A 26,918-nucleotide genomic window follows, 5' to 3' on the forward strand; every position below is an offset into this window, starting at 1 on the left:
TCATGAAGGCTTTCACACCTTTGCACTTTCTCCCTGGGTTGTCATTATTTTATCTCTGCAGTAGGGTTTGAAGACAAGAGTCATCTTCCATTTGCTGGTGATCTTATGACCTTCTACAAAATCCTAGAGTAGGAGCAGACAAAGAGAGTACTTGCTTTTCACCTCCCAACTGCCAAATCCAGTCAGGATTTCATGGAGACCTTCATCACATCTATTCAAATCCATATACGAGCTGTCAGTGTGTGCTCATAGCCCAGAAAAGCAACTGTGTCCTGGCCATGACCAGAAGGTTGAAGGAGGTGATCCTGCCCCTCTGCTCTGCTGCACTTGGAGAGACCCCACTTGGAGTACTCTGTGCAGTTATGGTGTCCTCAGAGTAAGAAGGGCATGGAGCTGTTGAAGCAAACCCAGAGGAGGGTCATGAGGATAATAAGGGGGCTGGAGCACCTCCCATATGAATGGGTGATGGGTTTAAACTGAAACAGGGGAAGTTCAGGTTAGATATATGGAAGTTCTTGACTGTGAGGGTGGTGAGGCACTGACACAGGTTGCCCAAAGAACTGGTAAATGCTCCATCCCTGGCAGTGCTCAAGGCCAGGTTGTACAGAGCCTTGGGTGATATGGTCTAGTGCAAAGGGTTCATGCTCATGGCAGGGGGTTGGAACTGGATTATCTTACGGTCCTTTCCAACCTAAAATATTCTATGATTCTACGATTCTATACCCTGTGTGTAACCTTGCCACCAAGATGTGGGGAATACATTTAGGACAAAACTTAATTGATGCCTTGTCTGAATTTCCCTGCCTGAGCCTCAGTGCACTATGAGCACCGACTCTGGGCAGGTGGCGGCAGCAAGCAGGCAGAGAAAGGGACGGCTTTGCAGGCTGCCAGCAGGTGGTGTCACCTCACTAGAAGAAGCACGCTGGAAATGGAACATAAGTCAATGCATCAGACTGGGAGAAACAGCGATCTAGTTAGTTCCACAATACTAGATCTAGGATCCAGCTTCTCTTCTAAGAGAGCTGCTCTCAAGAACGTGTGCCCATCCTTTTAGTATCATAGAATATAGAATCATCTATAGAATTACAGAATCGGAGCCCCAATTTTCTCAGCCTGTCTTCATATGGAAGGTCCTCCAGCCTCTGATCATCCTCATGGCCTCCTCTCGACTTGCTCCAATAGTTCCACGTCCTTCTTCTGCTGGGGACACCAGAACTGCACACAGTGCTCCAAGTGGGGTCTCAAAATCCTTGATCACAGCATTCCTTTATCACAGAGCTCGCGCATGTCACACCAGAGAAATAAAGTCATGAGCACTGCTGTGGTTCCTGAACTGTTATAAAAACAAAGGAATTACTTAGAGACCAGGGCAGGAGGTGCTGCTTCTGCAACTGTCTTGAGAAAAAACTGCTTAAGGACTTCCATCTTCTCCCCAGTTTCACACAGGCAGTACAGCTCTCCCTGGTTCCCATGGCTTGGCTGCAGAGCCAGGTTACTCAGCCCACCGCTGCACACCCCTCACATGTCCATGGGGTACTGCCAAAAGCACCTCTTGAACCTAGTAGAGAAGTACAGCAAGGCACTTCTCAGCCATGTGTCTGACCTAGTATGGGACACATGCAAGCATCAGGCAGTGCTCAGGTGAGCAGGCACACAGCCTGGAAGCCCCTCAGAGCATTCCAGAAAATATTCCCTGCAGGAACATGGGAAGACTTGCTGATGCAGGTACCCATGTTGAAACACTAAACTTCTTTGCTGCCAGGAAATTGCATTAGAGGGAAGGCATGTTCATGGCCATACTTGAAGGTCCAGGACTTAATCCACACCCTCCTGTTTTAGCATGTGCCTTGCTCAGTGTGAATTAAATAATGGAATCATTGCAGGTTCTTTTTAATAAAAGCCATCTCCACCATGTTCCCTATAGACTGGCCTTATAAAACAATTAACTTTGCTTGCACCAGGGGCTGCTGTATTTAACTCGGCACAAAATTCAATAGAACAAAATAAACCCTTGAAAAATCAGTGACAAGTTTCTCTTTGTGGGTCTGGCTTCCACCTTGACAACAAATATCCTTCTGTGCAGGGAATAGATTAAAAGAGACAGCTGAGTCTCCAGACAGCACGTGGGAAGGGAAGTTAACACTCTTTGCCAGCATTTTCCTGCTGCAGCTTAAGGGTTGGCCCTCAGTAGGAATATCCTCCCCATCCAAAGTGTGATTTGTATTTCTTCCTGCATGCACTCCCTTTTGGGGAAACAGCTTTGGCTACCAGTATTGTCAATTAACTTCAGCTTGCAGAACTGAAGACAAGATAATGATGCTCAGAAGAGAGCCAAGAAGGGGAGCTTTGCACTAAGCTGCACAGAAAACAAGAGGTCACTAACAGAATAGAATATCTATAACTAATAGAATAATATCTATAACACTAATAGAATATCTAACAGAATGTTTCAGACTGCTTTGAAAATCTTCCACACAAGCTTCTTCATGTCCTGTCCTCCTGTATGTCCATTAACATGTTTAGAAGTGTTCTTCCAGCAACACAGGTAGCTTTATTGGCATATTTTCTCCAGCATACTCCACTTTCCACCAGTTGGAAAGCAATGGCAAGGAAGCAGTTACCAGAATTACGATGACACAGGGTAATATGACATGACACAGAATTACCATGACACAGGGCTACATGACACAGGTCCCAGTTTAATTCCTGACTTAATATTGCAGAATTTAATGACTGTGTAAAGATCATTAGAGTGCACCCAGGAAATCATAGAATCACAGAATAGTTTGGGTTGGAAAGGACCCAAGGATCCTTGAAAGGATCATCCATTTCCAACCCCCTGCCATGGGCAGGGATGCCTCACACTAGACCATGTCACCCAAGGCTCTGTCCAACCTGGCCTTGAGCATTGCCAGGGATGGAGCATTCACCACTTTTTTGGGCAACCCATTCCAGAGCCTCACCACCCTTACAGTAAAGAACTTCTTCCTTAGATCTAACCTGAACTTCCCCTGTTTCAGTTTAAACCTGTTACCCCTTGTCCTATTACCACAGTCCCTGATGAAGAGTCCCTAGACCTAGAGCAAAAGCAAATGTCTGCAGGGAGCTCTCAGGTGAAAAATCATGCCAGCTAGCCGGCTTCTGGGAGAGAGGAGGTTTCCTTAATAATTCATATTATTCCATACTCTCCAAGTAAAGAAATCCCAAATCTCCCCCCTCTCCCTAGTACTTGCCTGCTGACAGAATGTACAACCTCTCGTAGTAAATCACCCCGACTTCCATCTTGCTTAGTGAATACTTCAGATTGCAGGAAACTTTGGTCTGCAAAGTAAAATGAGTCCTAATTGCCCCCTTCCCACACCATGAATACTCGGCAAAGGAAAAGCTTGATGTCATTACTGGGTGAGTGTCAGCAACTTGTTCAAGCAAGCCATTTGATAAGATGTAGAGCTTCCTGCAAAGTTGCTAATGTTTGGAGTAGTGCATTCCCTTCTCACAAGATGGGCATCTAATGAATTATCACTGAGGAAACCGGGTGATTACTCTGCCTAGTAAGTACTTTTGCTCATTGTAGGCCAACATCTGGATTGAGTTATTACTTAAGCCAAACCACTTTACAGGTTGTATCTAGAAAAACATGAAGATGTTACAAGACTGATGTGTTTTGCAATCCTCAGCTATTTTCTGAGCTTCCAAATTTATGCAAGTAATTTTTATATAAATATCATGGTCAACTTGACATAGATACATATTTCTGTAGCTGTCTTTCAGTAAATAATCTGTTGTTTATAGCTTCTGCATAGTAAAAAGATAGCTTATTAATAACAGAACGACCCACCAGCACATCTCACATCTCTCATTTCTCTTGATTCTTACTTTTCTCAACCACATGATTCATCAAGCTCATGTGTGCAGCTCTAAAAGGAAAGAAACCAAGGGACTAGCTAAAACCCATGTAAATTAAAAAGCTTTCAACATATAAACAGTAATGGGGTAGCAAAGCTCTCTAAAGGGACTATAGTCACCTGTTGGATACACCAGCTAAGAATTGTGGTGACAATTTACAGAGCAATCAAATCCTTACTTACAGCCACACTTAAACTTTAAATATATTTAGAAATACAGAGCTACCTTACACGTCATAGAAAGCAGGAATCTGCTTCTCAGCCATTTTATTAAAGCCCTTTTGTTGTTTTGTTGGGTGATATATTGAAGCTCAGCAGGCCTGTATAAAGAAGCAGCATGTACAGGGCACTTAAAAGAAGGCAAGCCAGGAGTTCTGGCCGTCAGCAGGCAGGGCTTTTCCCTCAGCAACACAGAGCACAGTCCCACACTACTTCAAACACCAGAAGCACAACAGGTCTCAGAAAAGCAACCACAGCAAGCCCCAACATAAACTTTACAAGACCATAATTCGAGAAAGCAACAACAGGGCTACTAACTGGATTGTAGTCCAGAAGCATGGAATAAGCTTTGCCTCTGTGCAAATTAGTGACATTCTTTAATGCCTGTCAAGTTTCCACTGTGTGGAAATAACCCTTAATTTTTTTTTATTTTTTTTTTTTTCAGAAATAAAAATGAAAATGTCTTTGTGTAATTTTAGATCTTTATTAAGCTGCTGTATTTAGCAGAAGATTTTTCCAAAGCACTTCAGAGCATTGGGACACTTCATTTCTCTTGGTTTAATTGAGTAGTCAAATCCCCAGACACCTTTAAGAATTATGTCTTTAAAGCTCTGCACATGCATAGGTGACTCTCAGCTGCAAAACTGGGAACACTTTCTCAGTTTATGAAAAGAAGTGACTCTATTCAAAACTCATAGTCAATCTCCTGGGGTGGGAGAGGAAGCACAGTCTTGTGTAAGTATGAAAAGAGAAAAGGGCAGTGGAAAGACTAGTAGAAGCTACAAAAGTCAGAGCGCAGTTACTATGGATTTCTGTTTAAAGTCTACAAGTAAAATGAGTTTCCATAAAAGTCAGATCTTGTTCACAGATGTCCATCTTTGGGCACACACATTCTCCCACAAAAGCAGAGCAAAACCATTTTATGGAGGTTATCTTTCATCTACTTTCTTTAAATATGCAGAGGATGTTTTTGCTATTTCATCAGAGAAAGGAAGGTTTGACTAATACACCAAAGCAAGAAAGGGATAAGAACAGCAGCAATAAAGTAAGACAGACACATGATATTCTATGTCATGATTTACAGGTGCTTTGAAAGGAACATGTCCTTTTCTCTGCTGTCTTAAAAGCAGAATGAAAGTGATGGAGGGGAGAGATTCTTCTGTAGATGACACAAAGTGCCAGGACACCTCCCATATGAGACAGGGTGAGAAAATTGGGGCTGCTCAGCCTGAAGAAGAGAAGCTGCATGGAAATCTCAGAGCAGCCTTCCAATATCTGAAGGGGGCCTACAGGGATGCTGCAGAGAGACTCTTCACTGGGAACTGCAGTGATAGAACAATGGGTGGTGAGCTCAAACTGAAACAGGGGAAGTTCAGGTTAGGTATAAGGAAGTTCTTTACTGAGGGTGGTAAGGCACTGACTCAGGTTGTCCAAAGAAGTGGTAAATGCTCCTTTCCAACTCAAACTATTCTGTGATTATATGACATTTGTCTAGCTGAAAGCAAAAGGATATTTGAGCAATTTGATTTTTCATGCTCCAAGATCTCTCCTCTCAGAAGCAGCTGGCATAGCATGGCTGGGTATCCTTTTAACTTCTAGGTTTATCTGCCTTTAACACACATCCTGACCTCCAGCTTAACGCATTCTAACTTCTTAGTAGGGAACACAAATGTCTCCTGTGGAGACAGCAGCTCATAGCATGTTGACGAGCAGATGGTGCTGTGGAATGACATCTCTTTGAAGCACAGCTTTGGCTCACTCAGGTAGTTCTATTCCTTGGTGAAAATTAGTGCTTACAGACTTCCTCAAGGCCTTGTTGAGATGCAGTCCCTCTACAGAAGTTAATAGCTATCCTATGGTTAAGTGCCCTGTACTGGTGCCAAACATACCAGTTCTGTACTTTCTGGTCTCACTGGCTTTCAGAAATACCCCTTCAGCTTTGTTTATGCATGGGAGAAGTTTTCTATGACTCATATAATGTTCTTTCATTTTCTTTTTTTAAAAAACTAGATGATCTTAAGGTTCTTTCCAAACCGAACTATTCTATGATTCTATGTTTCTATGGTTTGGGAACACTTCTGCACTTTATTTTATCACAAATGAGAGGACATTAACAAAGTGGAGCCTGGACAGGATATTTCAATGTTTTTTTAGTGCTCCCCAAAGTGCTTTTTACCTCCTCCCCTCTCAAGAAGCCAGTTGTGGACTGACTGCTCTGCTAACTTGACTGCCCATCCCTGTATGGTGTAAATATGCTTTCCTCATTATCTCTGTGCTCTCTTCCAAGCAAAGATAAACAAAAGTAAAGATGTGTGCAGTCACTTGGCTGCATGCTTAACTGCTATAAAGGAGGAGACAATTCCCCACATGTGAATGTGCTGCTTTCCCTTCTCCACAATTTATTTTGTTGTGGAAAGAAGCAAACCAGAACCTCAAGGAGCACAAATACAATACAGCCTCTTCCACCAACTTACTGTGTCTTGCTTGACTCTGTGGAGTCTGCCTAGGCCTCTTCGGTTCCATTTTGTGCCATCTTGTGGCTGATTTCTCCTGGACAGTGTTTCTTTCTTCCAATGCCAAAGTGCTGAGCCTGAGCTTTGTAAAATAGTTCTGTTTTCCAGGGGATGTGAACTTTCCAGTGTAACCTTCCTAAAGGCTCAGAAGATGCAATGTAGCACATGAAAAGCTTTTTATTCTTTTTTTTTCAGTGGATCCTGTTCTGCTAGTGCAGAGTCACTTGTCAAGGACAATAGCTGTTGGCAGAGCATTAATATGACAGAATTGGGTGTGCTGCCAAGGAAAGCAAACTCTTTTGTGCTTTATGTAATGTTTTGCTGGCCTGTCAGTTTGAGATCACCAGGGATGAACTGCAAACTGCCTTTCACTATAGGTAGAAAAAGAAAAAGACTCCTCAGCAAAATGGATAATGGACTTTGGATAACAGCAACAAAGGCAGGTTGGGTAGATGATGTGTTTGTGTGTGTGTCTTAGAACAGCTACCCTGTGTTGGAGGAGCTCTGCACGTTAGGTGAAAAAGGTATACCCTCTACAAAAAGGAGGTTGAAGTGAGGTTCTCTTTACATCAGCTTCTGAGAAAACTTGGAAATTATGCTGATTGCCTGAAATAAAGAGCCTTTCAACTTCAGAGATGCTGACTACAGGGCCATCTTTGTACTTGGAAATCCTGCCTGTTTGTTCCAGGGATCATGGGATTATCTAAATTGGCTTTAAGAAGCTGACTTGCTTTTGCACAAGAGATCTGGCATTTAACAAACTAAATGGACAGTTGCAACTGAAGTCCATGAAGTTTCAATTCTTTCTTGAGATGTCTGAGTTAGGAAGAACAGTGCTTATTGATTCTCATCCTGTCATTCATCCATGGGAAGTACCCATAAATGTTTGGAGAAAGGCTATGACTGAAAGGCTAAACTTCTGCAATGATCTTAATTCACAGAAGGAAGGAGCTGTGTGGCTGTAACCATGCCAATGCATTTGTGATACCTGTGACTTATCTCATCTGACATGCAAGCCTATTATACAAGGATTGCTCTTATCTCTAGACACTTGCCACTTCAAGCTTTTCCTTATTGCTCTCAGTTTCAGTCTCCTAACCCTTAAAAAGTCCCCTGCTTTCTCTCTTCTTACATGTGCACTAAAGTAAGGGAAGATAAATGAACTTCATTTCTGAATGGGAATGTCCACAATGGCGCTGTGTGATCCAGTTACTCCATTTTATCTTGGTACCTTTACATCAAAAGACTGTGAGCGTCCCGGGAAAATCAATCTGCTAGTGAAGTGTCAGCTGAGGCTTTCGAGGCTGTTGCTGTAACAGCATCCCCTGTATAGTATCCTGACGGCCAGACTGGAAATGATGCCAATAGCATCACTGGACAACCTGCTTCCAAACACAGGAAGAGCATATGCCACCAAATGATTATGACCATGCCCCATCTACTTCTAGAAACCACCTGAAATGACACATGCAGGCTGTGCATGTGAAATTAAAATGCATGTTCTTTGGGCTTGTGTCAGGAGGCTGGCTCCTTGATCCTGCTGCTCGTACATGAACTGCTGTAAGCTACAGCCTTCTCTTCAGGGAAAGGTGCACCAGTCTGTATGCTGCAGAACATGAGCTTTGGGTCCCTGAATCAGCAGAAAGCTGGATTTTTTTCTCCTCTCTCCAGCTCCCTCCCTTCCTCTTCCTTCCCCTCCTCTTCCTTCCCCTTCCTTCTCCTCCTCTTCCCTCCCCTCCTCTTGCTTTCGCTTTTTCCCTGTCTGGAATGGTTCTTGCTTTCTGCGCATCTAGTGTCAATGTGCTCAGTGTGTGAAGAGAAATGCAACTCCCCCTCTGTCACCCAAAAAAATAGCCCTCTTAAACACTGAATTCTCTGCACAGCAGAAGACCAAGGTGGTTTCAAATGATGAAAATAAACTTCTCTGTAGCTTCCAGTAGATTTTATCATTTCATTGCCAACCATTTTTTCCAGGTATTTGATTTGATAAGAGAAATGTATTGTTATAAACAGGACTCACTGGGACAAGCTGATGGCATCTCTTAGGTTCAGGTGTACAGAAAGACTCTGAGGTCAGAAAGCATGAAACATGCTTCACCCTTGTTCTTAACTGGATGACTTTTCTTTTAGAATAATAATGTATTATTTTAGAATAATAATTTCTTTAAGAATAGAATGCTATAATTTATTCTAGAATAGAATAAATAGAATAATAATTTATTTAAAATAAATGAAAATAATTTATTATTTTAGAATAATAAAGTTTACACACCACTGGATGACACACAACATGCTAACCGATGCGACCAGCAGACTGCCACCAGCTCTGAGGTTGTGCAGATCACTTTGTTTAGCCATGTCCTGTCCAGAAATCGTATCAAGACCTTAGAATGGAAGATTAGGTTACACTTACAGAGTGACTCTGCTGGTCTGATTGACTCTGCGGCTCAAGAGCAGAAGCTACCTTTGGGATGGAACCCCAAATCTGGGGAGGAATCACTTGACTTTCTGGCTACAGCTACCTGTGCTTTAGCCCAAGCACCCTGCCAAAGACTTTGTTACCTGCATAAAATAGCACGTGGGTGTCCGACAAGCTGGTATGAAGGGATGGAAGAAAGAGATTTTGTGTTAAGAGCCAAGAGCTTCAGAGAAAGAGAGAAGCTGGGAATACCACTTATAGGTGTACTGCACTAGGAGGCCTCAGAGGTGTGATTCAATTCAGTTCTGGTTTGCATTATTAAAAACATGCTTTCCACCAGAGAGGGAACTTGTGAGGAACAGCTTATGGAAGTGGAACTATTTGTTTTCAGTGTTCAAATGGGATGTGTTAGGGTTTCTGTTCCTCGTCACCCGGCATGCCAAACAAGCAGCAGCTATCCCTGTAACTCCCACCATGATTGTGTGAGTGCCTTTTTAAAGGCCTGGCTTCCTCCAGAGCAAGGATCAGCCAGGTGCCTGGGTCTGACCCATGAACAATAGAAAGGGACAAAGGAAAGTGAGCTGCTTTCTTGCTCTTTATTTTGTTTGTGGGGAGTCTGCTCAAGGGAAATAAAGTCTATTTGTGACTTAATTCTCTTCTCCTGTAAGCTATTTGTGTAAATTCTTGTTGGATATGGATGTAAGCTTGTGCAATGCCTTCAGCCTGTGCATCATAGCACTGATGGTTACTGCAGCTCGTTCTGAACCAGTAACTTTGCTGGCATGTATTTATTTTGGTTATATTTGTAACTGAAAATTGCTCCATTGAAACCTTAAATTGTGTAAGCAAAAGCACATCAGTGCCATAATCCTAAATTTATTTTAGGGGCAAATCCAATAAGGGCTACTGGTTTCATTACTGCTGGTAGCTAGTGCCTGCTACCCTTTCAAGCAGAGCCTGCAGGAGGCATCAGTTTATTCCTGAACTGGAGCGATTTTTAACCTGCACTAAGCGCTTGGGAACTGCTGGACTTGGTACTGAATCAGCTACAAGATGTTTGTGTATAGTGTCCTGTTTTCCTGAAGGAATGAGGAAAGTGGCCTTCAGCAGAAAATAATGAACCGTAGAGAACATGTGTACTAACAGGGATGTTGGCTCAGGCTTTACTATGGCTCTGAATTAGACAGTCACTCGGTGAAGCACTGCAAGAGATTAGTGAGGTGACACCTAAACCCGGGAATGACTAGTGCCTTAGAGCAGGATGCCTGTTAATGCCGATAAGTCATTATGGCAGGATTCTTCCTCCAAGCTCCACATAGGGCTTGTGCTGTAATTTATCTCTGGCAGAGGGACAGCTAGACTGTGCTTAACAGAAGGTAGAGATTGCCCTGAAGGACTTATGCAAACGACTTGTACTTCAAAGTAACAACGCTGCAGGGACAAAGCTAAAGGAGCTCAGAGAGACAATCATGGAGTTAGTCACACCCTTGATGTGCCCTTATCTTATCAGGATATGCAGATATAAGGCCCCTGTAGAGGCTGGCTAAGTGGCAAGTCGTTGATTGTGTAAAGACTGAGTCGATGGGCCTTGGTTCCTTAAAGTGAGCAAGTCCCGGAGGACTTTCATCCTAAAGCAGCTTGCAGAGTTCAAACAGCCTGCCCAGCATTAATGCTCCAACCAAAGAGTCTGGAAATACCTCGTCTAGCTTAAGACATTTCCCGGGAAGAGTGAGGACATGCATCCATCTGAAGCTACTTTCTGAGCAGGTGACTCTGAGCACAGGGATGAACATTGTGTGTTTTATTGCCACAGAAACATAGCCATCTGTCAGAAGTATAATTTTTGGCAGCCTGATATGGGATATCACTTGCCCTCAAACCTCCTACTTGAGCGAAAAAAGAATGACTGAGTATGGCACTTGTGAGAAGAGAAAGTCCTGGTTATCTATATTCTTTCAAATCAGCTCAGTTTTTCAAGTGCCCTCCAAAGACAGCCCAAGTGTCTCTTGAAACAATTGTGTGATCAACTCTTTAGTGTACAGGGCTCTCTCTAACTGCCTTGACCTTTGACAGCTGAGCTGGCTCAGCAGCTATCAGTTCTCTAGGCATTGTGCTCTTGGCCAATCACTAAGTCCAAGAGTCAAGAGCAGAGGGAAAGGCTCGACACTTGCTGCAGTGCAAGGTGCAGAATCACTTCCTCAGAGCTTCTAATTTTAAGGTTTCTAATTTCTGTCAGTGCAGGCTATCAAAGAGCTTCAATAGTTTACTTTTCTCCTGTTTAGTTCTAAGAGAAAAGGTTTTTCCCTTCTAGTTTCCTGAAGCAGTGAGCCCAGGATGTAGTGGCATGGCATGGCACTCGAGCAGTTAATTGCCTTGTTTTCCAATTTGCATGGGAAAAGGAGTGTTCCTCTAACATTATTGCTCTGTGCAATAGGCTGCTGTCTTTCCTGACTCTGCATCCAGCAGTAACTTCCTCCTTTCAGATAAAATGAAGTTTATCTACAGAATTCTTAGTAACTGGAAGCACAAGCAAGAGGGGCAGTCATGAGATCTGCTAGCATGAGCTAGCTGCACGCAACTGAAGCCGAGCATGCCTTCCCTCACCAGTGCCCACAAGCACAATTTCCTCTTCTAAAGGGGAGATTGACATCTGGGTCACCCAGCTCTGAGTTCTTGCACACAAGTTTGTCATGCAAAAGAAGTTTTAAAAAGCATGTTAATTACAATGCAGTGGAAGTGTTAACACTGTTGTCTCAGGTTTGGTTTGTATACTGATGGTGGGGTTAATAATGGAAGAACTTTGGGATCATGTTCTGCTTGTTACATTTGCATTTTGTGATGTGCTTTACAGTCCTTAAATTGCACTGCTTTAAACACTTACTGTTTGGTCAGGAGTCCCAAGGTCAGGGTTCTGGAGGACGGTACAAGTTCAGCTCTAAATTATGATCCGAAGGACTCCCCTGTACATGTGGGGCTATTTGGAGGTAAAGAACATTAGCTTTTAATTACAGAAGGGGAAAAAATGGAAATTTGGAGTTGATTTTCCAGTAGTGGCATGGACTGCCTAAATCCTCAGAACTCTGGATCTGCCTTTGGTGACCCAGAGGGGTGGAACCAGTTGCCAATCCTGTGCTCTTAGGTCTTCACCCCTCCACCCCCCACCCTTTCCCAACCCTCCCCCACTGAAAGAAATTATTGTCTCTAGGGATGTTCTGTGTTCTCAGCTTTTTCCCAATAATTTTTTTTCACTGCAATTACAGGGCCCAAGCCCCATGGTGGGCAATGGGAAGAGATATGCAGCTTAGTGCACTTTGGGTCACGGTTGTGGTTTACCTGGATTAACTCTGTCCTTGCTGCAGTCATATTCTCTACAAATGCTAATGGAACTGATGGTTGAATTCACAGTACTCAAAGGAGAACACATTATGGTTCATCGGAAAGGTGCCCAAGATGGGGAAGAGGTTCTGAAACTGCCTTCCTGACAGAACAGTGAAGCTAACAAACAAGCATGTTTGGATGGACCTTATCTGATATGGTGTCTTTAGGAACAAGACTGTAGGTGCCAGTGACTCAGGAATTTCAGTTTGGTTTTGTATTCCCGGGACTATTGTGTTTTCTTTGCAGATCTGTAACAGAACTTATCTCACTTAACACCGGTCTGATTCTGCCATTTCTTCTATGTGAACACTATCAGCTCCTTAAGACTTGTGTTTCTTCTGCTGTGGTAGAGCCTTAACATCCTTCTAAAGCAGTAAGCTGTCTTACAAAAGGTAATGAATTTACTTGATGGAAAGATAGTATAAATCAAACAGTGGCATTTTGGTATTGCTTTCCTATGTCTGTCTAACAGAAAAGGAGTGGCTTTGTTCTGATGGTAGAGCACCCTCATACTCATTTTCTGAGCCTGGTGTTAAAGAGTTATACATGACATTTGGTGTTGTACAGTGGATGCTCAGTACCTGCTACACGAGGTGCTATGCAAGGCAAATGAGTAATTAGGTAGGAAATAGCTGAGAGGTTCCTATGACTATGCTCCCACACTATCAAATGACCATTGCTCTCTAGTGTCTGACAAGCTGAGAGCACTTGAGTGGGGACTATGAAAGGATCTCTCTCTTCTCTTGCTCCTAATAGTAACAACAAAGGTGCAGGACCTTAACATCTTTGAGACAGCTGTCAAGTGTGAGTTCACTTTTGAAGCCATACTTCCTAAGGATTTTACCTCTGCTGGCACTCGAGGTGGGGACTTTGGTTAAGTCAGTGTCAATTCAAAGTGGGAAGAAAGCCAAGGGGCAGCTTGTACTTGTTCTTTTTGTGGCTGGGTAAGCTGGATTTGTAAATTACTGCAGAAGGAGGGTGAGGAGGTAAGAAATAAAAATGGCTCTAACCAGCTGGAACTGGATCTTTCCTATCTGGACAGCTACAATTTATCAAGCAGAAACAATGTGTAACTGTTTGCCTTGTGAGTAAACATGACTGGAACAAAGCCTGGCCTGTATGTGTGTGTGTGTGTGTGCTTGTGAACGTCCTTGCACTTACTTTACTGGCTGTCCACGTGCTGGTCAGTGTGTGGTTTGTATCTTTAATCAGAGACAAAAGAAGGGGGATGGGCAGGCAGCAACAGACAAACATAACCCTTCCTGTGCATGGAGACCTGCAGTTTGTCTGTGCTAGGCCTTTGGCGTGCCCAAAAGATTCCTGTATGTAGTTCCACAGGTTAGTAAAAGCAGAGTTGGCAAGTAAGTTCAGATGAAGTAGAACAATTATCTCATGGAGCAATGTAAATAAAGCAGCTATTCCAGTGTGGCTTATAAATGTGGCTAATTTGGTTCCTAACATGGTCATTAGGACTGCAAGGTGAGAGAGGGTGCGATTAGCAGCTTGGTGCTGCCAGTGCACCTTTATTCTGTGAGCACTGCAGCACTGTTCAGGTACCTACTATACCACCTACCAGGCTGGGGAGTTACTTTGCTGTCTGAGTAGTCTGAAATTCCCCTTTGATTTTGTAATAGCCTTACAGCTAGTAAGGCACAGAGCTGGGGTTACTGCTCCTCTGCTTCATTGGTCTTGGCTCACAATACAGTTACTCTGTTCTGATTGTGAAAGTGGTAAATTGAGGTTGATGCCTTATTTTCCAATGTCATTCTCAATTGTGAAGCCTGGAAACTGTAACAACATGCAAGTTGTTTATCACTGCTCCTAGGGATGGGAGGGAAGAATGAGAGGAATGTGTCCCATGGTGCCAGAGTGAATTGGAAACAGAAGAGTGAAGTTCTGGTGAAATGAAATAAATTAGTCTAATTAGCCTGTCCACTTAATTAGAGTTATTTTAGTTATTTTGTCCTGGTTACATGACATGAGAGGTGAAAGAGCTGATATGTGTCTAGGAGCATCTGGAAAACTGTGACATTATTGAGGGAAAAGCAGTGGTCAGGGAGTTAAGTGTAGGACAGGGAACAGGAATGCTGGAGTGAAAAAAAGAAGCATTGGGAATGATGGAGCTTGGATACTCAGTTTATTTTAGTTGCAGACAGTGAAGGATTTCTAATCCAGGGTGTCCTTCTGGATGCAGCACTGAGAATGACATGTAAAGGAACTGCCCTCTCCAGGGGTGCAGGGACAGGCTGTGTGATTAAGTCCCTGCAAACAGAGCATTCAAATCCTTGCTCATTTTCTGTTGGCTTTCCAAGATTCCCGAGGAAGCTGAAGCACTGCATTCTCCAGTTATACCTTAGCTACTCTGTTCTCTTAGAGCCTTTTGGTGCTGAGGTCTCTGCTACAACGGCAGTCTGCTCCTCAGTTGCCACTTTTCAGTTTGCTGTGACCATGGAAGATGATGCCAAATGGCAGCATAAACTGATCCCTGGCTAACAGTACTTGGCAAATCAACCCTGGAACTGATTAGGCTTTAACTTCACTTATCTGCTTAACAGCCCAGCTCTCTGAAGTAAGAGATTGGCACTAGTACCAGCAGGCTCGGGAAGGTGACACTGTATTGGCTTATACTGAGTCTATATCCAAAAGGTTTCCTTTAGGGGTATAATGAAAGCACTTGAAGAAGCTGAAGAATGAATGGCTTATTTTCTGATGTGCATGGGACTAAGCTTGCCAATATACAAAGGCAAGTGAAGTTTCTGAAGCCCTGTATGATGAAAGAAAAGCCTGAGAGCATTTAAATAGCCACAAGTATGCTTTAATGCTGTAAAGTGATCCCAGCACAAGTAAGGCTGACATACCTTGTGTGCACTAGCCTCAAGCCCAAGCTTAGTATCTTAGACCTTGGGTGATGCAGCCACAGTGCTCACGCAGCAAGTGATTAGTCTGTGATCCATCTGACATAGGTCCTTCACACTGTACTTCACTAATTCCCCCGTAGGTCAGCCCCATTCTTTAAGGCACTCACATCCCTTTTCCAGCCTGTGTGTTGCAGGTCTGGAGTTGTGCAGCTTGGGGATTTTGTTCGGCTGATCACTGTAAAAAAGTAAAAAGCTTTTGAAAACCTCCAAATCAAAAGAGGCCATTGTGTCAGAACTGAGATGGGGCATTGCCAGGCTCCTGTCATTGAGGGGATCAAGAGCAGGACAGGGTAGGAGTGGGACATGGAGAGAGAGCACAATGGCAGTTACTGGTGAGTCCTAATGAGGAGCAAGACTGTCTCCTGGCAACGTGTGGCAATCGGTGGATGGAGCAAAAGGAGCCTGAATGAGATGCCAGGGTCCATTTCAAGAGGTCTGGAGAAATTTGCTGTTCTCTTATTGCAGACCTGCCTAGTTTATTATTAACACTTCCTTGTGACGCAATCCTTGCTGCTACGGCAGTGTGGACAACAAGTGTATGTAGGGCACAGATCTGCCTGCAGAGGAGTTGGGCAGCACTTTTGCTTGGCCCTCTTCTGGACCCATTTCTTGGCTGTGACATTTGGTTGCCATGCCAACTTTTCAGCATTAAATCATAATCTAAGCACAGCAGGAGGCCCAAAGCCTTCTAAGATCTACTTCCTGTTCTCTCCCCGCTGACTGTATAACTGGCAGTGTGAGCTGGACTGGCTGGACACTTTGATGTCAGCAACAATGCAGATGAAATGACAGTTCCCTTTGGAAACAGGTACAAAAGTTAATGGGAGTTATGCCTAGGAGATTCCTGGCTTCCCAGCTTTGCCACCTGTCTGAAATTAAGCCCTCTCTGTCAGGCAGCTCAAAGCCTGCTCGGGTGGTGGTGAGCTAGGAAAGGCTTCCATTTCCCAGGTTCACTTCCCTCATTAATGCCTGCTTAGTATTAAGCTACTGCATAGATCCCCTCACAATTAAGACTATTTCTGGGCTACTAAAGACATGCTTCAGATTGTCAAGATTAAAGGTCTTGAAACAAGAAACACTACATTGGAAATGATGTCTATTAGATCATTAAAATGTTAAATATGTTGAATGCACAGTTCATGTTCATTTTCCTTCCATAACGGGTTGACAAAGAGGCACAGAGTTAGTAATGCTGAAATGCTCAAAATGAAGAACCTGCTCTGGAAATGACAGAACTGAAAAGGTGATGCTTACCTTCAGGGCTGAGAAATCAGATGAGTACTAGAGGGGAAAACTCCCTGAATTTTTATTAATATTGTTTGATAGATGTCTTCAATAACTACAGTCTGAAAGGTTGATACTGGCAGTACATGAATGTGAGCCCCTGGAAGAGGCTGCTTGGAATTTTGTCACAGCTTTTGGCATAGAAGAGTCAGGTCTTGGCAATGCCTGACTCTTCAGGACAAGGTTGCCTACTTGACTTTGTTAATTACTCTTCAGCTGTTGTGCAACATAATATGGTGCTGAAAATACAATGAGAGATCAGAAGAAATACCTGTAACACAGCATGGAGTAACCATGGTCTGGACTGGTGTGCATACACTGGAGATCAGTTTATCTGCACTCTTCTTCATTTTTATGGTGCCCAGGATATGGTCTGAGCAGTCCCTAAAGCCAGAGAACAGTCTGGATTACTGAACCCTGGTTTCATAGAATCAGAATGGTTACGGTTGGAAAGGACTTTAAGATCATTCAGTTCCAACACCCTGCCATGGTCAGGGACACCTCACAGGACACAACCTGCTCCAGTGCCTCACCACCCTGTCAAGTGCCTCAATACCCTTTGCTTCAGGGGACCATTTACAGGGAATGTGCTAGGGAAATACATATTAACCAATTGTGACTCTGGAGAGCTCCCAGTCCAAAGCAGCACAACGGAAATGTTCAATCAGTTTCAGTGTGTGGATCTCCTCACTTGCAGACCAGTGTCACATCTCCTAGTCATCACTACTTCTCTGAGTCATGGTTTCCATGTGCTTTAAACAGCAGGGCTGCAATAAAGAGGTAGAGACTGTGGAGAGGGAGGTGCGGGAGTTTTCTTAGTGAGTAAAAAGAAATGTCACCAAGCAAAAATTCCATCAGAGTTAAAAAGGAAGTGAGAAGGAGATTGCCTTTATGCAGCAGCTCTGTTCTGTTTTGCAGAGATGTTGGCATGATTACAGAAGTGTAAGGAGGATCAAAGAGGCAGTCTAGCAGATGACAGCAGCTCTTGCCAAATCCTATTTCTTTATAGCCTTTGTTTCAGGGAACTCTGACAGCAGTGCTAAAGGTCTTTACTTACCAGGTGGTAGGTTAAAGGAAAATTTGTCTTGCAGGCTTCACACTGTAAATGAAGTGCTCTCTTTGCCTGTGGAATGTGGTGTCTGCCTTAAAGTTATACACTTTTATACACCTGATTATAGGGACAAATTAAATAAATTTTCCTGCAGGATTAGGACTCCTAGACATGGGACCTTCTGGAGAAACAGAGTGATGGACAAGAAGCTGCAGGAGGCAGAACTCTCCTGTGGGAGTGTGCCATTTGAATGATTTGTCATTGGTAATCCATCACTAAAGCTAGCTTCAAGATAAACTCCCAAATCTTGTGGGGGCAGAACCAGACAGAACTGGCACATGCTTTAGCTAGAAGAAGTTATCATCCTTGGCATGTAAATCAAGGTGTGAACAGAAATGCCATGTTGAAAAGGAATCATGGCTAACCTAGATGTCAGCTACTGTCTTGGTGGACGGAGGAGATGACTGCAACTGGTTTGCCACCCATCTTGAAATGGGTAGGAAGGCTTCTATCAAACAGGCCCCGGGAGTTAGCAGCAGGCCTATGCCTTGCGTCACTCTGAGGTGGTCCATTCCCCATGGGAAAGAGGTTTTTCTTGATGCAGCATCATCTGTTATGCAATAATTGATCTACGTGGAGATCGGATGATTTTTGTTTTGTTAGCCTGAGGAAGGACTGTCTCTAGCTGGGTGCAAAGTGCTTCCTATACGTTAAGCTCCAGAAGGCTCTTTTGGAAAACAGCTGGTGAAAATATGCACCTATTTTGTTCCCATGTGCTTCCCACTGTCTTTGTAGCAGCTGTCCCTAAGGCTGTGAGCCAGCCCCACAGCCCCACTGCAGAATGCTGGAGAGGGGCAACTACCAGAGCAGGAGCAGAAACACTGAAAACCACCGACTGAGCCTCAATGATAATCACTTAGCAAAGAGGAAGCTCTCGTTGGGCAAGGGGGGGGGTGGGGGGTGGGGGGGTGGTGGTGATGAGATAGTTAAATCCTCCAGGAAGAATCACTGGGAGAAAGGACTGCCTGAGAATGTGGAATTACCTAAAACTAATAGGCTTTCTCTTGAGCTAGGGGAAAGGATGAGGAAGGGAAAGGTCGGGTAAATGAGGACGGTGGGGCTGGTCAAGGACCGTATTCTAAAAACACACTTGCGCTCTTATTTTCACTTGCAGAAAAAAGGAGGAATTGAAGCTGCTCACCATTCTCCGTGCTTCCTGTGGACTACAAGCTAAGTCTCAAAGGGATCTCACAAGCTCATCTTGTTTCTTCACCCACCCTAGAGGAGGATTAACTACACCTGTTTGTCTCACCTTTTATGAAAACCTCCCTTCGATGGAAACATCACTATCTCCCCAGGCAATTCATTCAATACTAATTACCCCTGCAGCTACAAAATTTGTCCATGCTGTTTAACCTATATTTCATTTGGTATAATTTAGGTATATCTTTGTCTGCCCTGATTGAAGGGATCATGGCTGCACAGACTGTTCTCTTCCATTTGCTGTTTCTGTAACTAATAGGCTATGTATTGACTCTTTTCTGGGCTATGTACTTTTCTGTGCTAAGCCAGTCCTTACACTTAATATTTACTTATAGGCATGTGGTCTCCAGACTTCTGATGGCTCTGACTGACATCCTCTGGAGTTGATCCTGTCTGTCCACACATTGTTTTAAAGCACAGTTGCTACTTGGACATAGAGCTCCTGTGGAATAGACAGGAAGGGCTACTTCATACTTCTGGCATCCTCTAGTCTTGTTTAACACAGCCCTTAGCGCCTGCCCCTTGTCAGAACCACAGATACAGCTGACTCAGGTCCCGTCTGTGATCTGCCATAACCACTTACGTCTTTTCTGCAGACTGATGGAGTGACTGGTCCCTTACCTTGCTCCAGGGCAGTGAATACTTCACTCTCGTCTGTACCTAGCTGCACTCTTCTGCTTCAAGTCACACTTAAACCTCATTCTATTCTTCCTGGCTCAGTGTCAGGTTTTAAAGGCTTGATGTCTTTTTTCACTAAAAGTATCACCCAGATTTTCTGTGGAAATATTTAACAGCACTGGGTAGGAAAACACCCCTCTGGAAAAAACCAAACCAAAACAAAAACCAAAAACATTTTTCTACCTGGACAGTAGATTATCAATAACTAGTTTTCTAGCAGCAGTTTTTGCATTCCCACTAAAATGTTTTCCCATGTACTGTTTCATTTGCTCGTTTAGAACACGAGACAGCCAGAGCCCAGGTTGGAAGGGAAATGCTGTCCTGTCCTCACATATCTGTAACCTCTTTATGGAGTTCCCAGGATATGATTCATGGCAGCTGCTGCTCTCCAGGCAGGGCTGTGCTGACTGACCCTCAGGACTTTAACCTGTCAGGATTTTCCTGAGGTGCAAGAACAGGAAAACAGTTGTTTGGGGAGCTGTGGCTGCCTCAACTCTTCATAGCCCAGCTAAACCTGATGGCAATTTTTGGGAGGCTACGGAAAAGCACTTCTTGGGCCACAGGACACATACCCTAACAACTAATTGGAAATGCTGTTGTGCGATCAAAGTGAGAGGTGTTCTTTAAAGATGGATATGCTATTATGCAGTGTACCAGGCCAGCCTGCTCTTCCTTCCCTAGAGATGTGAGTTAATACATGTTCTGGCACTTTTTGCTGTACTGTGATACTGGTATTATTTCTCCTAAGCTTAAAACAAAACCACTGTGTGACTGTCCAAAGTAAATGAGAAGACATTACTTTGCAGCTGGTTCTGAGACTGGTTTTTTGTGGTTGCTGAGTAATGGGTTCAGCATTTCACAGAATCCTTGGAGCTTTTCTGAGCCAGTGTCTCAGGCTCCTCTGGAAGCCAGTTTCTCTCTCCCAGGAGTCTGTTAGTGAGGAGAAAACCTTATGTGCCTGGCAAAGTGGAGCCCTGCACCAGTCTGCTTTGTCACTGGAGTGGCTCTGGGTAAGAAAAGGGAACATGTTGCTGCCATAAGAAACCCACTGCTTTGTACAGATCATTTATCACAGAGAGCAGTATAACTAAGGCAAGAGCCTGTCTATTTAGGGTGGCTGTGTGGGGAAGGAGTTAGGCTTTTTACCCTCTACCCATGCCCATGGAGCAGTAAGAAGGAGTATGCTTGTTATAACTTGTGTAGTAAGAATGATATTAACACCTGCATTTACACACTGATGGGTACTCATCTGGGATTCACCCCTCCTCTGGGGCTTCCCAAGGCTTTATAGAATCAAAGAATCATAGAATGGTTTGGGTTGGAAAGGACCTTAAGATCATCCAGTTCCAACTCCCTGCCATGGGCAGGGAAACCTCACATTAGACCATGTTGCCTAAGGCTCCGTCCAACCCGGGCTTGAACACTGCCAGGGATGGAGCATTCACCATTTTTTTGGGCAACCTGTTCCAGTGCCTCACCACCCTCACAGCAAAGAACTTCTTCCTTATCCTTGTAGGCATCACATATGTATACTTCATCTTTATTTCAGGAACACCTTTTCTATGCTTTTTCAAGGAATCAGTGCTAGGATTTCCAGAAGATTTTGCCCTAGCTGTGTTTATCAAGCTTAGGGAATATAACACCAGAACTTTGCCTGCTTCACAGGACTAGGAACCCTTGTTAAGCCTGGCAACAAATGTACAGTAGGTTGGCTGTTGTATCAATAAAGATGACTGTGAGAGGTGTGTGATGCAAACAATGCTAAATCTGGATGTACATTAAAAAAGTATCACCACTGAGACCTGGCTCTGCTGAGGGGGACGACTTTGACCTCCCTCTGTAACAGACTGGGGAGGAAACACCTGCTCAGGAGCTCTGGAGCTCAGAGGTAGGCTATATCCTCCCTTTTACTTTCTCTCCTCTGTTTAGTGTGTGTTGTTGTCCAGCCAAATGAACTCTAAGATAAAGCCATAAAGGAAGGAAGACACCTATGAGTTCCTGGCCTTCTGCACCCCACACAGTCCTTGTTCTGCTTGCTTTTGTTACTTTCCAACTCCACTGAGTAAGGCTACTGTTGACCTTAAACCTGCCCAGAATTAGGGTTCTGGTTTGGAAATTGCTTTAGGATCTTCTAAAGTACAAAAAGTGAAATCCAAATAAAACAGGTATTTCTGTATCCTGAGCTGCATCAAAAGGTGAATGACCAGCAGGTGGAAGGAGGTGATCCTGCCCCTCTACTCTGTTCTCATGAGACCCCACTCTGAGCACTGTGTGCAGTTCTGGTGTCCTCAACATAAGAAGAACATGGAGCTATTGGAACAAGTCCAGAGGAGGGCCACAAGGGTGATCAGGGGCTGGAGCACCTCCTGTATGAAGATGTGTTGGGAAAATGGGGGCTGTTCAGCTTGGAGAAGAGAAGCTGTGTGGAGACCTCACAGCAGCCTTCTGTTATCTGAAGGGGGCCTACAAAGATGCCAGGCAGGGACTCTTCATTAGGGACTGTAGCAATAGGACAACAGGTGGTCGGTTTAAACTGAAACAGGGGAAGTTCAGGTTAGATCTAAGGAAGAAGTTCTTCACTGTGAGGGTGGTGAGGCACTGGAATGGGTTGCACAAATAAGTGGTGAATGTTCCATTCCTAGCAGTGCCCAAGGCCAGGTTGGACAGAGCCTTGGGCAACATGCTCTAACATGAATCATCCCTTCCTATGGCAGGGGGCTGGAACTGGATGATCCTAAGATCCTTTCCCAACCCATTCTATGATTATATTACTCTATGATTTCTACAGCAATACTTGTTACTTTTAGTCCCGTAAGAAAGTGATTTGTCTTTTCTTTATGGGACACTCTTGGCACTTTCTCCCTGTAAGACTTATGATGGTTGCACACACCTTAGGTAACTGAGTAAGGAGGCTACAGGCTGATTTCCATGCCCAAGATAAAAGGTATCTGCCTCCCAGGGAACAGTCCTTTAATTGCAAGGCAATCAGCTATGTTATCTACTGTGGCTGATACTACCTTCTCTTTTCGGCAGAAAATGAGGTCATGCAGCTTTCACTTCCATTTCTGGAGGATTTTGTGTTTTGCAGAAGAAAAAATACCCTTTGTTATGCCAGTTAAAGAATGTGAAGCTACTGAGAGGAGTGGCAGACTGGTGTTATTGACTCTATCACTGTAAACCACAAATCTCATGTGAGCTGTGTTCCCTGTTCCCTGTTTGAGTAGCAGCTCTGGAAATCCTTTAATTAAGTTAGAGTTTGCTGGGGCATTTTAAATATGCTTCTTTCATGATGATGAAAAAAAAATTGAAAACATGAAGCCTACAAGCACAAAATCCAGCAAGCAGAGAAATATTCCTGCTTGAAAAAAAGAGAAACCATAATTTGGGTTGAAATTGGGACTCCCTGGCTTAACAATTACTTGCATACACAGTCTACATGCGTAAAGCACATTTGAGTCACTGATGTGAGGATGTGTGCATCTCAGAATGAGAGGAATAGACTATTGGTGTAATGCTAAGTCCTCTGATAGGATTTGCCATCTGCCCTCGAATCAGTCCCTCAGTGTGCAGTCCAGCCAAGAGAGCACACCTCACTCTATATTCAAGGGTTATGGCCTTGAGAACAGTCAGAGACCTGAAAAATTTTTTTTTTGCCAAGAGTAACTTCTAGTATGTAGCAGTGAGGATGTAGAAATCTGCACTTTGAAGCAGAGAGATGGCAAGTTAAGATAGTCAGTAGCATCAGGGCTTTTGATGTAGAGTAAAAGATTTCTTGATTTTATTTCTCTTTAAATGAAAAGAGGTAGCTCCTGAAGTATCTACAGAGCCTTTGCTTAAGAAGTCACAAGGGTACCCTGGCTTTAACCATGCAGAAAATGTTGTCCATCCCTTAGGAGCACTTGAGCACCCTAAAGCACTTGAGCACCCTAAATTACTTTGCTGAGGCTGGGCTCAGACCTGAGTTCCTGCTCTGTGACAATGTTCCTCTCTCCCCCACAGTTGCTTCCAGAGAAGAGATTTTGATGCCATTTCCAAGCTGACAGGCAGCTGGGGTGGCCAAAGAATATCTCTGTCAAAACAAGCCTAAGACCCTACCATGTTAATTTTCTCATTCATAGTGAAAGTTGTGCTTTATTAAATAGTTTCTCAAAAAGCCTATTTTTAGTCAGGCACCAATGTTAGCAGATCTTAAAATGCAGTCCTAGTCCTAAAAGAGACTGCCTAAAAAAGAAAAGGGGAGGAGGGATTCAAAGTGTTGAGCAGTAACCTGTGTGTCTCCCTCAAGCAAACCCCAGCATTGACAAGCAGAAAGTTTTCCTTTGTTTTTCTAACTGTCAGTTTTGGAATGTGGAAGCTGACATTTCAGCTAGGCTTTCTCACACATATCCTGAGAGAAAAAAGCCCACAAAACCTTTCTGAATTCATTAGCATCTCGCACAGGTGAGATGACAGTGGAATAAAATGCTGCAAGCTGTGAATAGCAGTACCACAACCTATTTATTCCTTGTCAATGTGAGATGAAAAAAGCTCACTCCTGTTACTATAAACTCTTCAGTTCCAAGAGGAGCAGGGAAGTAGGAGACTCTCCTTTTGGTAGTCAGCTGCTCTAGATGCTCACTTAGAAAATGATTTTGTATGGAAGCAGGTGTCAGACTGAAGCTGAAGTCCATGGTCTAAATAGTTTTTTGAAGAGTTATGCACATTACAACAGGACATGAACAGCTGATGTGCTTCTGACTGGGACCGAACACTTTTGCCTCCCACATGTTGTAGTTCTCAAGAGTTATTTCTGATAAAGGAGTTGTTCTAACTTAAAACTTGCTTCCAAAACAGTACCCCATCTGCAAACTGCTTGAAGATATGAATCTGATTGTCTACTCTGGAGATGATGTAAGATAAAATTTCCCCAAATAAATGGTGTCAGTTGCATTTTAATTCTCTTATTTTCACCAATGTGGGCTTGATGACTGATGGAATTGACATGTATTAAGTGTTTATGTAGATGTTTCTTTCTGACAGATCACTGGAAAAAGCCTCCAAGGAAATGAATCTGGCCCTACTCCTTTCAATGTCTTCAGGCTAAGGCAGGAGACAAGTATTTTTCCTCCTGTGAAAAGTTATAAAACAATTGGGAATCCTTGCAGGGGATCAAACACTGGAACAAGAGCATTCTTTACAAAGGAGAATTTAATTGCATGTCATCAGTCCGTCTTTGCAGCGCTGCTCTGGCCGACCTTTGGTTTATCTTCTGTCCAAATACAATACGGTGTATCCTGCTTGGCTGCACATTTACATTTGCACACGTTCTATAGCAATTAGCTACTTCCCTCTTTTTTTCTCCCTTTCTCCTTCCTTTCCTTCCAGTGTTAAGTTTCCCAAGTTGTCTGCTTCCTGTCCAAAACTCAGGGAATAAACTGTTGTAAAGCACTCTAACAGAAACAGGTATCTGAAACTACTGTGGTCTGCTGCCTTCCCAATGCTACAGCTCTGAGAGCACAAACCTTCCAAAGTAGCTGATCAGATGGAGCACTGCTATTTTTCAACTGTTTTCACTGTGTGTCAAGTCTTGACAGCAAGCCAGTCTGAACTGGCAGCAGAGCTCTGGAATAAGCCATGGGGAAAGCAGCAAAACACAGTCATTTATCTTTGAAACAAAAGCACTGAAGATGGAATGTCTGATTCTATTCTCATTTAGACTGGTGAGAAGCAGACACAACTCCCCTGAAACCCAGAACAGAAGTGCAGGAGGAAAAAAGTGAGCTCCTTCACAGTTTGCACAGCCAGCAGAAGTGAAACAGCAATTTTGTATGATACAGAAAAATCTGCCGCTTCACTGGGTGGGAGGGGGAATATGAAAACCCAAAACTTAATGTCCCTTGGAAAAAATTTTTAGATTGATTTGTTGGGTTTTTTTTTCTTTGTTTTGTTTTGTTTCATTTTGTTTTGTTTTGTGTTTGAGGTGTATGCCCCCTACACTGCTGGTGTAATTCTATGATCAGTGGGAGCTTCTCTGAATTGCTGATGGTGACACTGACAGGGTTTGGTTAAGGCTGTTCAATTCTCCTGGTATCAGGACTTCTTGTCTTAAAAAGCATCAGACTTCAATAATTTGCAGAATGCTGTGTATACTGCTTATGAATGAGTTTGGATGGGGTTTTCACCCCTTCTATCATAACAGCAATCCAGAGTAACTACTGTCTTGGGTATGTTTTGGTGTGAGATCAGAGCTGGAGCATGACACTTCCCTGTGTTCAGAAGGGTGCTGTTTTGAGACAATCTGATTGCCAGGACACACAAAGAGGAAGTGAGAAAATGCTGAGGAAGTAAAACGAGCTGTTGAATGACACAGATCTCATCAGATCTTAAAGGGAAACTCCAAGGTTTCAGAAGAGCTGTTTTGAGCAGCTGATGACTGAGAATAACACCTCTGATGCACAAGTCTGCTAATACAGGCCAGTACAGGGATGGATTTTGCACTTATTCAACTCCTCCTGAAGTCAGTAAATGGCACCTGAGAGATACAGATCACTGTCATTTGGATAGAGGCAGTCAGTGTCTGTGCAAGAAAGGGATGTTTTCCAGTGCCATCCAGTGAATTAGCAGCAGAAACCAGGTAACTGTAGTCTTGTGTCTCAGTAACCTGAGTACGGCATCTGCTGCTTACAGCTTTGTGATCTGAATCTGAGCACAGGATGTTGTGTGGTTTGCAATATTAGTCTGTTTCAGCTTTTGTGGTCACCTTATTATGTAAGAAATTGAGCTTTTCTCCATGTGTATATATGTACATGTGTGTGTTTATATACACACAAAAGGAAACTGAGTACGGGAGGAAAAGAAGAACCCCAAAGCCAATCAAGACAAATTAAAGCATAACCAAATCTTTAGTTCAAATATGCCAGGTGTGTTAGGTTAACTATATCGAATATTAGTGAACAGTCTTAAAGCAATTCTTGACTTTTGGGAGGCTTTAGTGTAATTTTTCTGGCTAGAGTTAAGGAATATGGTGATAGAACTCTGGTGGCAATGCTGTATGTCATCTTTAAAAAGAGAATACTATAAAAATCTTTCTTCTTTTTGTGTCTTGTAGGAAACTGAGCCATGTTTTTAGTGTGTTCCTAAGTCTTATGACCTACGCTAAAGCCTGTGCTGTATGACCCTTTCATCATTTTCAGCGTGGTTGCTTTGTCAAGTAGATGGGAACAGGTATGTCAAAAAGACCAACCACTAACAGGCTTTCTTTTTCTCATCTCCAGCATGGAGAAATTGGTGAGTTTTTTTCCTCCTCTTACA

The 26,918-nt window shown here is 43.4% G+C and overlaps 2 long non-coding RNA genes across 3 annotated transcripts; one reads left to right on the forward strand and one right to left on the reverse strand.

Moving 5' to 3' along the window:
• Positions 1 to 8,853: 8,853 nt before the first annotated feature.
• LOC134165347 (uncharacterized) lies at positions 8,854 to 17,391 on the reverse strand. Its single transcript, XR_009965489.1, has 3 exons — positions 16,908 to 17,391; positions 12,579 to 12,682; positions 8,854 to 9,598 (listed from the first exon to the last, which is right to left on the reverse strand). It is a non-coding gene; the product is annotated as an uncharacterized LOC134165347 (long non-coding RNA).
• On the forward strand, positions 9,538 to 19,780 carry LOC134165346 (uncharacterized). Of its 2 annotated transcripts, XR_009965488.1 has the most exons (4): positions 9,538 to 9,632; positions 12,681 to 12,807; positions 13,191 to 13,295; positions 19,286 to 19,780. It is a non-coding gene; the product is annotated as an uncharacterized LOC134165346 (long non-coding RNA). The 2 variants fall into 2 exon arrangements; XR_009965487.1 differs by lacking the exon at positions 12,681 to 12,807 and having other exon boundaries at positions 9,552 to 9,632.
• Positions 19,781 to 26,918: the final 7,138 nt, after the last annotated feature.

Source organism: Pezoporus occidentalis, unplaced genomic scaffold (assembly GCF_034315485.1).
Source record: "Pezoporus occidentalis ecotype Australia unplaced genomic scaffold, CSIRO_AGI_Poc_V1 ctg238, whole genome shotgun sequence".
Lineage (NCBI taxonomy): Eukaryota > Metazoa > Chordata > Aves > Psittaciformes > Psittacidae > Pezoporus > Pezoporus occidentalis.